The sequence below is a fragment of the Bufo gargarizans genome, chromosome 2 (genome assembly GCF_014858855.1).
Source record: "Bufo gargarizans isolate SCDJY-AF-19 chromosome 2, ASM1485885v1, whole genome shotgun sequence".
Taxonomy (NCBI): domain Eukaryota; kingdom Metazoa; phylum Chordata; class Amphibia; order Anura; family Bufonidae; genus Bufo; species Bufo gargarizans.
The window spans coordinates 404273255-404286314 of NC_058081.1; positions in this window are offsets into that span (position 1 = coordinate 404273255).

Below are 13060 nucleotides of genomic sequence, written 5' to 3' on the forward strand. Positions count from 1 at the left end.
TCTGTAGTGCTTCTGTGGGGATCCGATCCGTGTTTCTGTTCCGTTCAAGTGAATGGGTCGACATCACGGATGCGGGATGCACACGGCTGGTGCCCTGTGTATTGCGGAACCGCCGTATGTGGTCCACAATACGACCACAGGCACACAGCGACCATGTGCAAGAGGCCTTACAAAGATGGGATTTATGGTGCACATCCTCTTGTGCTTTCCATATTCCACAGATTTATATCACACAGCTACTTACAGTTGTGCTGATAAGTTTACATACCCTTGCAGAATTTATGATTTCTTAAAGGGGTATTCTCATCTTCCCTTTTTCATACTTACCTTCCTTGAGCGTGACGTTCACTTCCTGTATTCTTCTCCCGGCCGGGCCGCGCTTGCGCAGAAGACTGAAGATTCTCTCCCGGCCGGGTCGCGCAATGTCCCGAACGCACACAGCGCCGCGCATGTGCCATGGTGACTTATTCCACAGCGTGCGCATTCGCGGCTCTGTACTATACTGGCCAGGAAGAAGTCATCATGGCGCATGCGCGACGGCATGCACGTTCAGGACATTGCGCGGCCCAGCCGGGAGAGAATTTTCCGTCTTCTGCGCAAGCGTGGCCTGGCTGGATTCGACAGGACAGGTGGCCGTGACCAGGGGAGACCAAAGACAACATCAGGTAAGAGGGGACTTATTTTCTAAAAAAGGATGGGAATTGGGTAATAAAATGTATTTAGAAAAATTATCACTGTCAAATCATTAACAGATTTAACAGTGATCATTAAGATGAGAATACCCCTTTAACCATTGTTCAAAGAATATGATTGATACCACAGACACTTTTCTCTCGCTCATGGTTAGTGGTCGGCTGAAGCCATTTATGTCAAACAACGGTGTTTACTCTTCATAAATCATAATCACAACACAAACTCCCCAAATGACCCTGATCAGAAGTTTACACACCCCAGTTATTAATACCATGTATTGCCCCCTTTAACATCAATGACAGCTTGAAGTCTTTTGTGGTCGTTATGGAGGAGGGTCTTTATTTTCTCCGATGGTAAAACTGCCCATTCTTCCTGTTGAAAAAAAAAGCAATTCCACCACAGTTTTACGTGATTTTTATTTACGACATTCGATGTGCGATAAAACTGACTGGTTACTTTTAGGCCCCTTTCACACGGGCGAGTTTTCCGTGCGGGTGCGATCCGTGCGGCGAACGTATGGCACCCGCACTAAATCCTGACCCATTCATTTCTATTGGGCTGTGCACATGAGCGATGTTTTTAACGCATCACTTGTGCGTTCAGTTGAAATCGCAGCATGCTCTATATTGTCCGATTTTGACGTGACGCAGGCCCCATAGAAGTGAATGGGGTGTGTGAAAATCGGATGGCATCCGCAAGCAAGTATGGATGCCGTGCGATTTGCACGCACGGTTGCTAGGAGACGATCGGGATGGGGACCTGATCTTTATTATTTTCCCTTATAACATGGTTATAAGGGAAAATAATAGCATTCTGAATACAGAATGCATAGTAAACCAGCGCTAGAGGGGTTAAAAGAAATAAAAAATAATTTAACTCACCTTAGTCCACTTGCTCGCGAAGCTGGCATCTCCTTCTGTATCCTCTGCGCTGAAGTTGAACAGGACCTGGGATGAGCTGCTCCATTAAATATCGGTTAAGGACCTTCGATGACGTCACTCCGGTCATCACATGGTCTTTTACCATGGTGAATCACCATGGTAAAAGATCATGTGACATACCATGTGATGACCGCCGTAGTGACGTCATCGAAGGTCCTTAACCGAATTTTTTTTTAACCCCTCCAGCGCTGGTTTACTATGCATTCTGTATTCAGAATTCTATTATTTTCCCTTATAACCATGTTATAAGGGAAAATAATACAATCTTCAGAACATCAATCACAAGCCCGAACTTCTATGAAGAAGTTCGGGTTTGGGTACCAAACATGCGCGATTTTTCTCACGCGAGTGCAACGCATGACAATGTTTTGCACTTGCGCAGAAAAAATTGCGCATTTTCCCGCAACGCACCCGGCTCTTATCCGGGCAAAAAAACTGACGCCAGTGTGAAAGAGGCCTTATTCTACAGGTCAGATCGAATCTGGCAATACCTTATATGTATAGTTTTTCTTGTTTTTTAATAGTGATAACAAAATAAAAATATCCAATTTTTTTTGTCGCCATATTTTGAGCCCTATAACTTTTTTGTAATTATGTGTACGGAGCTGGGTGGGGGCTCATTTTTTGCGGGGCAATCTAAACTTTTTACTGATACCATTCTGGGGTGTTTAAGACTTTTTGATCACTTTTTATTTACATTTTTGTAGCAAATGAAGTGACCAAAAACGGCGAATCGGACATTTGGACTCTTTTTTTTTTCTATTTTGCTGTTTGCCGTATGGGGAATATATTTTTATACAATGGGCGTTTTTACACATTGCAAAACCCATGATGTGTCTTTTATTTTAATTTTGGGAAAAGGGGGGTGATCTGAATATTTATGGGGTTTTTTTACACTTTTTTATAGTTCCCAGGTTACACACACATCTCTGTAACACAGTACACAGCTCTGCTACATGCGGTTAGACAAATTGCTCTATATACACAGTACACAGCTCTGCTACCTGCAGGTTGCACATACATCCCTGTAACACAGTACACAGCTCTGCTACATGCAGGTTACACATACAGCTCCGCTACACAGCACACAGCTCTGCTACATGCAGATTACACATACAGCTCTGCTACACAGTACACAGCTCTGCTACATTCAGGTTACACATACAGATCTGCTACACAGTACACAGCTCTGCTACATGCAGGTTACACACACATCTCTGTAACACAGTACACAGCTCTGCTACATGCTGTTACACACACTGCTCTATATACACAGTACACAGCTCTGCTACATGCGGGTGACACACACATCTCTGTAACACAGTACACATCTCTGCTACACAGTACACAGCACTGCTACCTGCAGGTTACACATACAGCTCTGCTACACAGTACACAGCACTGCTACATGCAGGTTACACATACAGCACTGCTACACAGTACACAGCTCTGCTACATGCAGGTTACACATACAGCTCTGCTACACAGTACACAGCTCTGCTACATGCAGGTTACCCATACAGATCTGCTACACAGTACACAGCTCTGCTACCTGCAGGTTACACATACAGATCTGCTACACAGTACACAGCTCTGCTACCTGCAGGTTACACATACATCTCTGTAACACAGTACACAGCTCTGCTACATGCAGGTTACACATACAGCCCTGCTACACAGTACACAGCTCTGCTACCTGCAGGTTACACATACATCTCTGTAACACAGTACACAGCTCTGCTACATGCAGGTTACACACACATCTCTAGTACAGAGCTCTATTTGATGGCTACTGTTCTGCACACTCTACCAGCTGCTGTGCACATCTGACCCCTCCCACACACGTGACTCGTCACATGGTCATGACGTCATCACAGGTCCTTTGCCTCTCCAGCAGCTAGCAGCTCCGTCAGGTGAAGAGTGTGTGTAGTAGGGCGTATTTTGAGTTAGGGAGGACAGAGTTTTGGCTGATGTCTGAGGGAGGACAGAGTTTTAGCTGATGTCTGAGGTCTGATGGAGTTTTGCCTGATGGAGGACGGAGTTTTGTCTGATGTCTGAGGTCTGATGGAGTTTTGAGTTAGGGAGGACGGAGTTTTGTCTGATGTCTGAGGTCTGATGGAGTTTTGAGTTAGGGAGGACGGAGTTTTAGCTGATGTCTGAGGTCTGATGGAGTTTTGGGTGAGGGAGGACGGAGTTTTGTCTGATGTCTGAGGTCTGATGGAGTTTTGAGTTAGGGAGGATGGAGTTTTGTCTAATGTCTGAGGTCTGATGGAGTTTTGGGTGAGGGAGGACGGAGTTTTGTCTGATGTCTGAGGTCTGATGGAGTTTTGGGTGAGGGAGGACGGAGTTTTGTCTGATGACTGAGGTCTGATGGAGTTTTGCCTGACGGAGGACGGAGTTTTGTCTGATGTCTGATGGAGTTTTGCCTGATGGAGGACAGAGTTTTGTCTAAAGTCTAAGGTAGGAGGGAGTTTTGCCTGACGGAGGATGGAGTTGTGGATGATGTCTGACGATGTCCTAATATGTATGCCGTACTTCATGTTTTCCCAGATTGTAAACCCTTCCCACACTTACTTACTTTTCTCCGCTCCTTTATTATTAAAAACATTCCTATGGAAGCTTTATTACGTCCACTAACGTGGTTTGAAAGCCTATTGGTGGACCATTCAAGACACTCCAAACTGATATCCAGACTATACAAAAAACTAATCACGCCGTTAAATATGGCCAAACCTGCCTTTATAGGTCATTGGGAGAAAGATTTGGGTGTAACATTTTCCCAAGACGAGGTCTCACAACTACTACTACTACCCCACACATCATCCAGATGTGTCCGAACCCAAGAAAATGGCCCGTTGGTATAGGACCCCGAACATCACCTGTCTATATAGCCTGAATGGGTCGGACAAATGCTGGAGGTGCAGAGTTCAAAGGGGCTCATTTTACCATATCTGGTGGTCATGCCCAGTTATACAGAAATGGTGGATTGAGATCTTTAGTATAGCTAACAAAATTTGTAAATTGGAGATTTCAGTGTCACCCCAACTGGCATTACTGGGATCCTATCCTTCCCTCTTTAGTGGGACCCCCACCCGCTTTTTTCACTGTATGCTTAGTGCAGCTCGCCTCCTTATTCCGAAATTTTGGCTATCATCAGATATACCTTCCATATCTCAATGGATGGAGAAATTAGATCAAATATACAGGTTTGAAGAGATCTCAGCTTGTGAGAACCGGAGGTTTAGCCCCTTTAGGTCTACTTGGAAAGCATGGTCCAATTTTAGGAATTTTAACTAATACCTTAATATATCTGCATCACTAACTACACCATGCTCGCTCAAAATGGTGAGTCAAGCCAACACACACTTAGCTGTAGGTTCAAAAGGAATGTAAGTCTTCCCTAATGTGAAGTTTATTATACCTTCGTATCCAAGTAATATAATGCAATTCTCGTGTTTATCACCTGTGATCCAATGTGTAACTTTTACAAGATGTGTTATTTCTATAGCATGTACTTTATCTGTATATTCCTTAACTCTCAATAAAAAAATATAAAAAAATAAAAAATTAGGGGGCTAGGGGGTGTCCCTGTCTGGTTCCGTTATGGATTGTAAAGGGTGGTGATAGAGAGTTGTTTATGATGATGGAAGCTGAAGCACGAGTATAAAGGGAGAAGATGGCCTTGATAGTCCAAAAGCTAATAACACTTCCCACATATATTCCCAGTTAACTCTATCAAAGGCCTTTTTGGCATCTGTGCTGAGAAGGATGAGACGGTGTTTAATCCTCTTGGAGTGGTAAATAGCATTTAAAACTCTGGCAGTATTATCTCTCCCCTTACTACCCTGGACAAAGCCCACCTGGTCCACTTAGATCAAGCATGGAAGAAGCTTAGTCAAATGGGTGCAAGCATTTTAGCTAGTAGCTTCAAGTCCATGTTTAGCAGGGATATTGGGCGGTAATTTGCACATTGTTACCCATCCTTCCATTCTTTAGGAATCAACTTAATATGGGCTTAAGTCATGTCCACCGACAATGGGACACCAGACAAGAAGTTATTGTATAATGTAAGTAAGTGTGCCCCTAACGTTTTGTAAAAGGTGCAATAGTATAGGACATTTCCCATTTGGGAGCTGTTTAGTTGCAGTTATAAGCTTATCCATAGAAAATGGGTCCTGTTGAGACTGAGCCTGAGAATCCAATAATGTGGGCAAAGAAAGAGAGCAGAGGAAGGATATCACAGATTCCCATGAGGGGGGCCTGGACCGCCGTTTCAGCCTCATGTAGATTATATAGAGAGCAGTAGTAGTTTTGAAACTGTTTGGCAATATCTGAAGTGGCAACCCCCCCCCCCCACCCCCCCATCATCATAAATTTGGAGGCCTTGTCTCCGTGGGCATAATATTTAAATTGAAAATAAAGATATAACTTAGCTGAGGCCATGTTCAGGAGATTCTTTAGTGATGCCCGTAAGTCAGTGAGCTCAGCTAGGGGAGCATCTAGTGGGGATTTTTTATGCAGGCATTCTAGATGTGGGATCTGAGATAGAAGCTCATCTGCACAAGCTTTCCTGTCTCTCTTTAGCCCGGTTCCCATGCATATAAACTGTCCTCTCATGTACGCTTTATGGGCGTCCCACATTATGTGTGTTGATGTCTCAGAGAGAGAGTTAAAGAGGACCTTTCATTGGTCCAAACATTGTAAGACAATTATCAGGCTACATAGAGCGGCACCCAGGGATCTCACTGCACTTACTATTATCCCTGGGTGCCGCTCCATTCGCCCGCTGTGTCCTCTTGTATCTTCACTGAATTGGTTCTACTAGACGGAGTCTGCCCTGTTTAACCCTGGGTGTTTCCTTCTCCCAGGCTGTAGCGCTGTCCAATCGCAGTGCAGGGCTCACAGCCTGAGAGTTTATTTTATTTTTTCTCCCAGGCTGTGAGCTCTGTGCTATGATTGGACAGAGGTACAGCCTGGGAGAAGGAACATCCAGGGTGAAACAGGGCAGACTCCACCTAGTAGAACCAATTCAGTGAAGATACTGAAGGACACAGCGGGCAAATGGAGTGGTGCCCAGGGATGTAGGCTCTGGTACATAATTGCAAGTGTTCTTTAGATATAAATAGGTAATCAAGTCTCTGATATGAACCATGTCCATAGAGAAGAAGGTGTAGTTCTGTAAGGAGGGATTAAGGAGTTGCCATGCATCACATAGGGACCACTGTTGTAGTTTTCTCTTAAGATGTCTAAGTGCTTTAGCCGATCCCGCCAATTTTTTTGATGTTGAATCTAAGGAAGTTTACAATGTTATATTGAAATTTCTCCTAAGCACCACCACACCTTCCTTATATGCTCCTTAGAGGGAGAGAACCTCATCCATCCACGAGACCTGATTGACGTTGGGTGCATATACATCTACAAAGGTGTATATCTGATTGGCAATGGTTCCTTTTAGTAAGATATATCCACCTTCCCAATCCTGGACATGAGAGATACAGTAAATGTGAATGAAAGGCCTTTCCGGAACCTGATGCTCTTCCTCTGGAGGCCAAGGAATTTGATCCACTATGGTGCCAATGGGAAAATAATGAGTGGGAGAGATTGGTCATGTCTGATCAAAAGTTGGTACCTTACATAGAAGAAAAACAAAAAATGATTGCACGCAAGGCACCTTCCCTCAAAGACCAACTTGTACAAAGTCACTTTCAGCACCCCCCATGGGGTCTGGGGAGGGGGGTCAGATTGAAGGGCACATACACTTGTGGTCAATGCAATGTCTGCCCTTTTATGCTGGGCAATGATATGTTTACTAAGGATGAACAATGCATACGTCTTAAACATTATATCAACTGCCACACAAGAAATATCATATATGGCATTATCTGCCCATGCAAGAAAATATGTGTGGGGCAGACCTCACAGGAACTACGGAAGCGAATCCAGCAGCATATGTCTAACATTACTTTGGCTGCCCGGGATAGGTCTGAAAACGAGAAACTTCTCACTTCTGTGGCCACTCATTTTTTGGATTATCACACTGGTAAGTATAATGGTTTAGAGGTGGTGGGTTTAGAAAAGATAATATCAGGGGTATACACATGGTAAAATGTCTACTTAAAGCTGAATCCCGATGGATCTTTAATTTGGACAAATTTTATCCCCTCGGGGTCTTAACGAGGAACTTTTATTTACAGGTTTCTATTCTGGGTAACTTTTTATTCACATACTATAATATTTTTATTTTTCTCTTCTTTCTAGATGTGTATATGTAGTATGCACTTTTTTAGTTTGATCACTGTTTCTTCACTCCAGCGTCAGCCGGAATTTATAATATTTCTCTGTCTCCTACCTGGAACAGCCTAAAACGAAGCACAAAGAAGTCTCTGGATCGCTGTCTGAGGTTCCTTCAGGATGATGCAATTTGAAGGACTCGTTGCTCTTGTTATGGACATAGAATAGTGCCTTGAATTATGATATTCGGTACAATATATGCAATAATTTCAATTTCTGGCATATACGATTCCCCTCATCTGTTCCCCTTCTCTCCCCCCCCCTCTTTTTTGTGGGTTTGAGTGAGTGCGCTGTGGACAATGTGACAAAGTCCCCCTTTGTTTTTTGTTTGTTTTTTGTGTAAAAGACAAGGAATAATAGTAATAAAAATACTTTGTAAAAATTAAAAAATAATTAAAATCCTAATCAAAACTTAAAATTGAATATAATATAGTGCTAATATAATAAGAACTATAAATCTATGCAAATAGTACCGTATTTTTCGCCGTATAAGACGCACCGGCGTATAAGACGCACCTAGGTTTTTGGGGAGGAAAATAAGAAAAAAAATATTTTTAACCAAAAGGTGTGCTGTGGGTTTGGAACTAGGTGGTCTGTGGATGGCACTATTACTGGGGATCTGTGGATGACGGACACTGTTATGGGGGGATCTGTGGATGACGGACACTGTTATGGGGGGATCTGTGGATGACGGACACTGTTATGGGGGGGATCTGTGGATGACTGACACTGTTATGGGGGGATCTGTAGATGACGGACACTTATGGGGGGGGATCTGTGGATGACGGACACTGTTATGGGGGGAACTGTGGATGACGGACACTGTTATGAGGGAACTGTGGATGACAGACACTGTTATGGGGGGATCTGTGGCTGGCACTGTTACAGGGGGGGGATCTGTGGATGGCACTGTTATACATGTGTCATCCACAGACCCTCCCAGCCCATAACTGTGCCATCCACAGATCCCCCGCCGCTTCAGTATACTAATATAATATGTCTTATTCAGTTAATAGTTATTAAATATGCCTCTTTATTCCTAAAAGTACCTTAAATCCTAAGCGCTTAAGTACAATGCCGGCAGGCCGGGCGCGTCACTCACTGACGTCACTTGCCTGCGCCGCCTGCTTCATTCATAAAGTAGGCGGCGCAGGCACGTGACATCAGGGAGTTACGCTGCCGCCCGCCCGGCCTGCATTGTACGGATGCGCTTAGGATTTAAGGTACCATTAGGCATAAAGGGGCATATTTAGTAACCATTAATTGAATATGACATTTTATTAGTACACCGGAGCGGCGGGGCGGGCCTTTAGTACAGTGACTGCACCGCCCCGCCGCTATTGCCGGCCCCAGCTCCTCCTCCCAGTCCCTCCCCGAGTCCCCGCTCGCTTTGCATCGCATCCAGCGATGTAAAACTGACTGCATTCGCCGTATAAGACGCAGGGGCATTTCTCCCCCTTTTTGGGGGAAGAAAAAGTGCGTCTTATACGGCGAAAAATACGGTATATGTAATATTTAATATAAAAATTAGGTATACAATAACAATTAAATAAAAAAAATAAAAAATCATGTATATATATATATATATATATATATATATATATATTTATAATAAATAGTAATATAAACAATAATGCTAAATATAAAATAACATAACAAAAAACACTAAAAAAATAAATAAATAATAAAATATAAAATATAATAAAATTAAATTAAAATTATAATGAAATTAAAAGTATAAATAAGACGAAGGAGAATTAACTCAACAGGGTTTATGTATATATATATATATATATATATATATATTTGTCAGACAGTAAAGGGATATTGATTTGTAAATTCTCAATTATTGCATTTTTAGCTTTATATGCAGCATTAGACTGAGCATGTGAATAGATGGTGCCTTATTATGGGGTTATTCTTCCAATTATGGAGCCCTCTATATACAGGTCCTTCTAAAAAAATTAGCATATTGTGATAAAGTTCATTATTTTCTGTAATGTACTGATAAACATTAGACTTTCGTATATTTTAGATTCATTACACACCAACTGAAGTAGTTCAAGCCTTTTATTGTTTTAATATTGATGATTTTGGCATACAGCTCATGAAAACCCACAATTCCTATCTGAAAAAATTAGCATATCATGAAAAGGTTCTCTAAACGAGCTATTAACCTAATCATCTGAATCAACGAATTAACTCTAAACACCAGCAAAAGATTCCTGAGGCTTTTAAAAACTCCCAGCCTGGTTCATTACTCAAAACCGCAATCATGGGTAAGACTGCCAACCTGACTGCTGTCCAGAAGGCCATCATTGACACCCTCAAGCAAGAGGGTAAGACACAGAAAGAAATTTCTGAACGAGTAGGCTGTTCCCAGAGTGCTGTATCAAGGCACCTCAGTGGGAAGTCTGTGGGAAGGAAAAAGTGTGGCAGAAAACGCTGCACAACGAGAAGAGGTAACCGGACCCTGAGGCAGATTGTGGAGAAGGACCGATTCCAGACCTTGGGGGAATGAGTCTGGAGTAGAAACATTCAGAGCCACCGTGTACAGGCGTGTGCAGGATATGGGCTACAGATGCCGCATTCCCCAGGTCAAGCCACTTTTGAACCAGAAACAGAGGCAGAAGCGCCTGACCTGGGCTACAGAGAAGCAGCACTGGACTGTTGCTCAGTGGTCCAAAGTGCTTTTTTCGGATGAAAGCAAATTTTGCATGTCATTCGGAAATCAAGGTGCCAGAGTCTGGAGGAAGACTGGGAAGAGGGAAATGCCAAAATGCCTGAAGTCCAGTGTCAAGTACCCACAGTCAGTGATGGTCTGGGGTGCCATGTCAGCTGCTGGTGTTGGTCCACTGTGTTTTATCAAGGGCAGGGTCAATGCAGCTAGCTATCAGGAGATTTTGGAGCACTTTATGCTTTCATCTACTGAAAAGCTTTATGGAGATGAAGATTTCATTTTTCAGCACGACCTGGCACCTGCTCACAGTGCCAAAACCACTGGTAAATGGTTTACTGACCATGGTATTACTGTGCTTAATTGGCCTGCCAACTCTCCTGACCTGAACCCCATAGAGAATCTGTAGGATATTGGGAAGAGAAAGTTGAGAGACGCAAGACCCAACACTCTGGATGAGCTTAAGGCCACTATCGAAGCATCCTGGGCCTCCATAACACCTCAGCAGTGCCACAGGCTGATTGCCTCCATGCCACGCCGCATTGAAGCAGTCATTTCTGCAAAAGGATTCCCGACCAAGTATTGAGTGCATAACTGAACATAATTATTTGAAGGTTGACTTTTTTTGTATTAAAAACACTTTTCTTTTATTGGTCGGATGAAATATGCAAATTTTTTTAGATAGGAAATTTGGGTTTTCATGAGCTGTATGCCAAAATCATCAATATTAAAACAATAAAAGGCTTGAACTACTTCAGTTGGTGTGTAATGAATCTAAAATATATGAAAGTCTAATGTTTATCAGTACATTACAGAAAATAATGAACTTTATCACAATATGCTAATTTTTTTAGAAGGACCTGTACTGAATAGTTAAGGTTAATAATAGTGCTACGGTCCACTGCTGCATATTTATGCATAAATATATTCAATGTAGGCTAGACTCAGTAATGTCATTCTTTCTTCCTTGTCTTCTACACGCTTCCTCTTTTTTTCTATTTGTCTATGTTTATACCCTGTTGCTATGTCGCTTTGTCCGCGGGGCCTCTTCTCTGCATGCGCTGGTGCCGATTCTAATAACTCCGGAAGGACTTCCGGTTTTTGGCACGCAGAGTGTGCCTTGTGAGCATGCGCGCCCTGCTGTTTCCGGGAATTGGAACGAAGGATGCGCCTGCACGGCGGCGCACATAGGAGCGCATTACCTTTGGCCACTACACAGGCTGTCGCCGGCGGATAAGGGCTGGAGTATGTTCGCAGTACACATGGGATGCAATGAGCCGCCCCCTCCCTCTTTCCTTTCTTCTGTTCATTGACCACCTGCATGCAGGGTTGCCGTCCCCACACCCCCCCCCCCTCCTCCCTTCTGCCGCCTCAACACAGGTTATGTCTGAACATTATCAGTAACTATTATGTGTGTATATAAGGACCTATTGTGGTACTCAGAAACAGGCACCCCTGAGGAAGCCAGCACAGAGCCTGGTGATACGAGTTGGGCTTGTTTCCTGACCACCACGCATACCTCCACCGTGTCATCTTTAATGATAAGTATTACAGCTTTCCACTAATTTCATTGTTGATGGATTACATGCATTTTACTTTTCTGCTCATTTGTATGTGTGGGGGTTTGCTCATGGTGTTGTGGTGAGTCAGGCAGGGCATGTTACATGATTTGTTCACATGGCCCAGATTCATTGTATACAATGTTTTTTTTGTATTCAATTCCTGTTGTGTCTGTTGTTTTCCTAATAAATCTGATACTTTTATAGATGTGCGGCTATTATCTCGGTATTCTTTCTTCTCTTGAATTACAGAGATTGGGGAATTTGTCAAACTTAAAATGTGTCTATTGAAGCATTAGGACCGAGCATTATACGCATAAGAAAAAATCTGGCTACGTTTGGACGGGGAGTGAAAACTTTTGACGTTGAATGAAGCTATACACATGTCAACCATCTTTTAAAGCTAGAGGAAAATATGCATATCTAATAAATAGCTGGGTATCATAGGCAAATAATTTATATGGATACTTAGCCTCACGAGGCAGAGCAGGAGAATACCTAGGTCGTCCCTTTCCCTTTTGGATACAGAGCAAAAATAACCAACAGCACCTGTCATAAAAATAAAAAAGGTGAACGCAAAATGGAGAACAAATTTAATAACATATGTGTAAATATAGTGAAATCAGGATACCAGAGCATATCTGCTCATATAACATGAGGGGGGTAGGGTAAGTACCGTAGAGTAGCACCCTCATTTAAGCAGTAGACTCTGGGTCCCAACATGGCCTGGGGTCCAATTTCAGTTGTTAGGGTAATATCGGGTATATATAGGGAGGCTGCCCAGATTCGGACAGGAAAGGGTATGGCTAAGCCATGCCCCAATAAGGTAGAAACTATAGATAGGGACAGAGGGTAGATGGTTTAACCCTTATCTCAGTCTAGATGATAATTTAACAAAT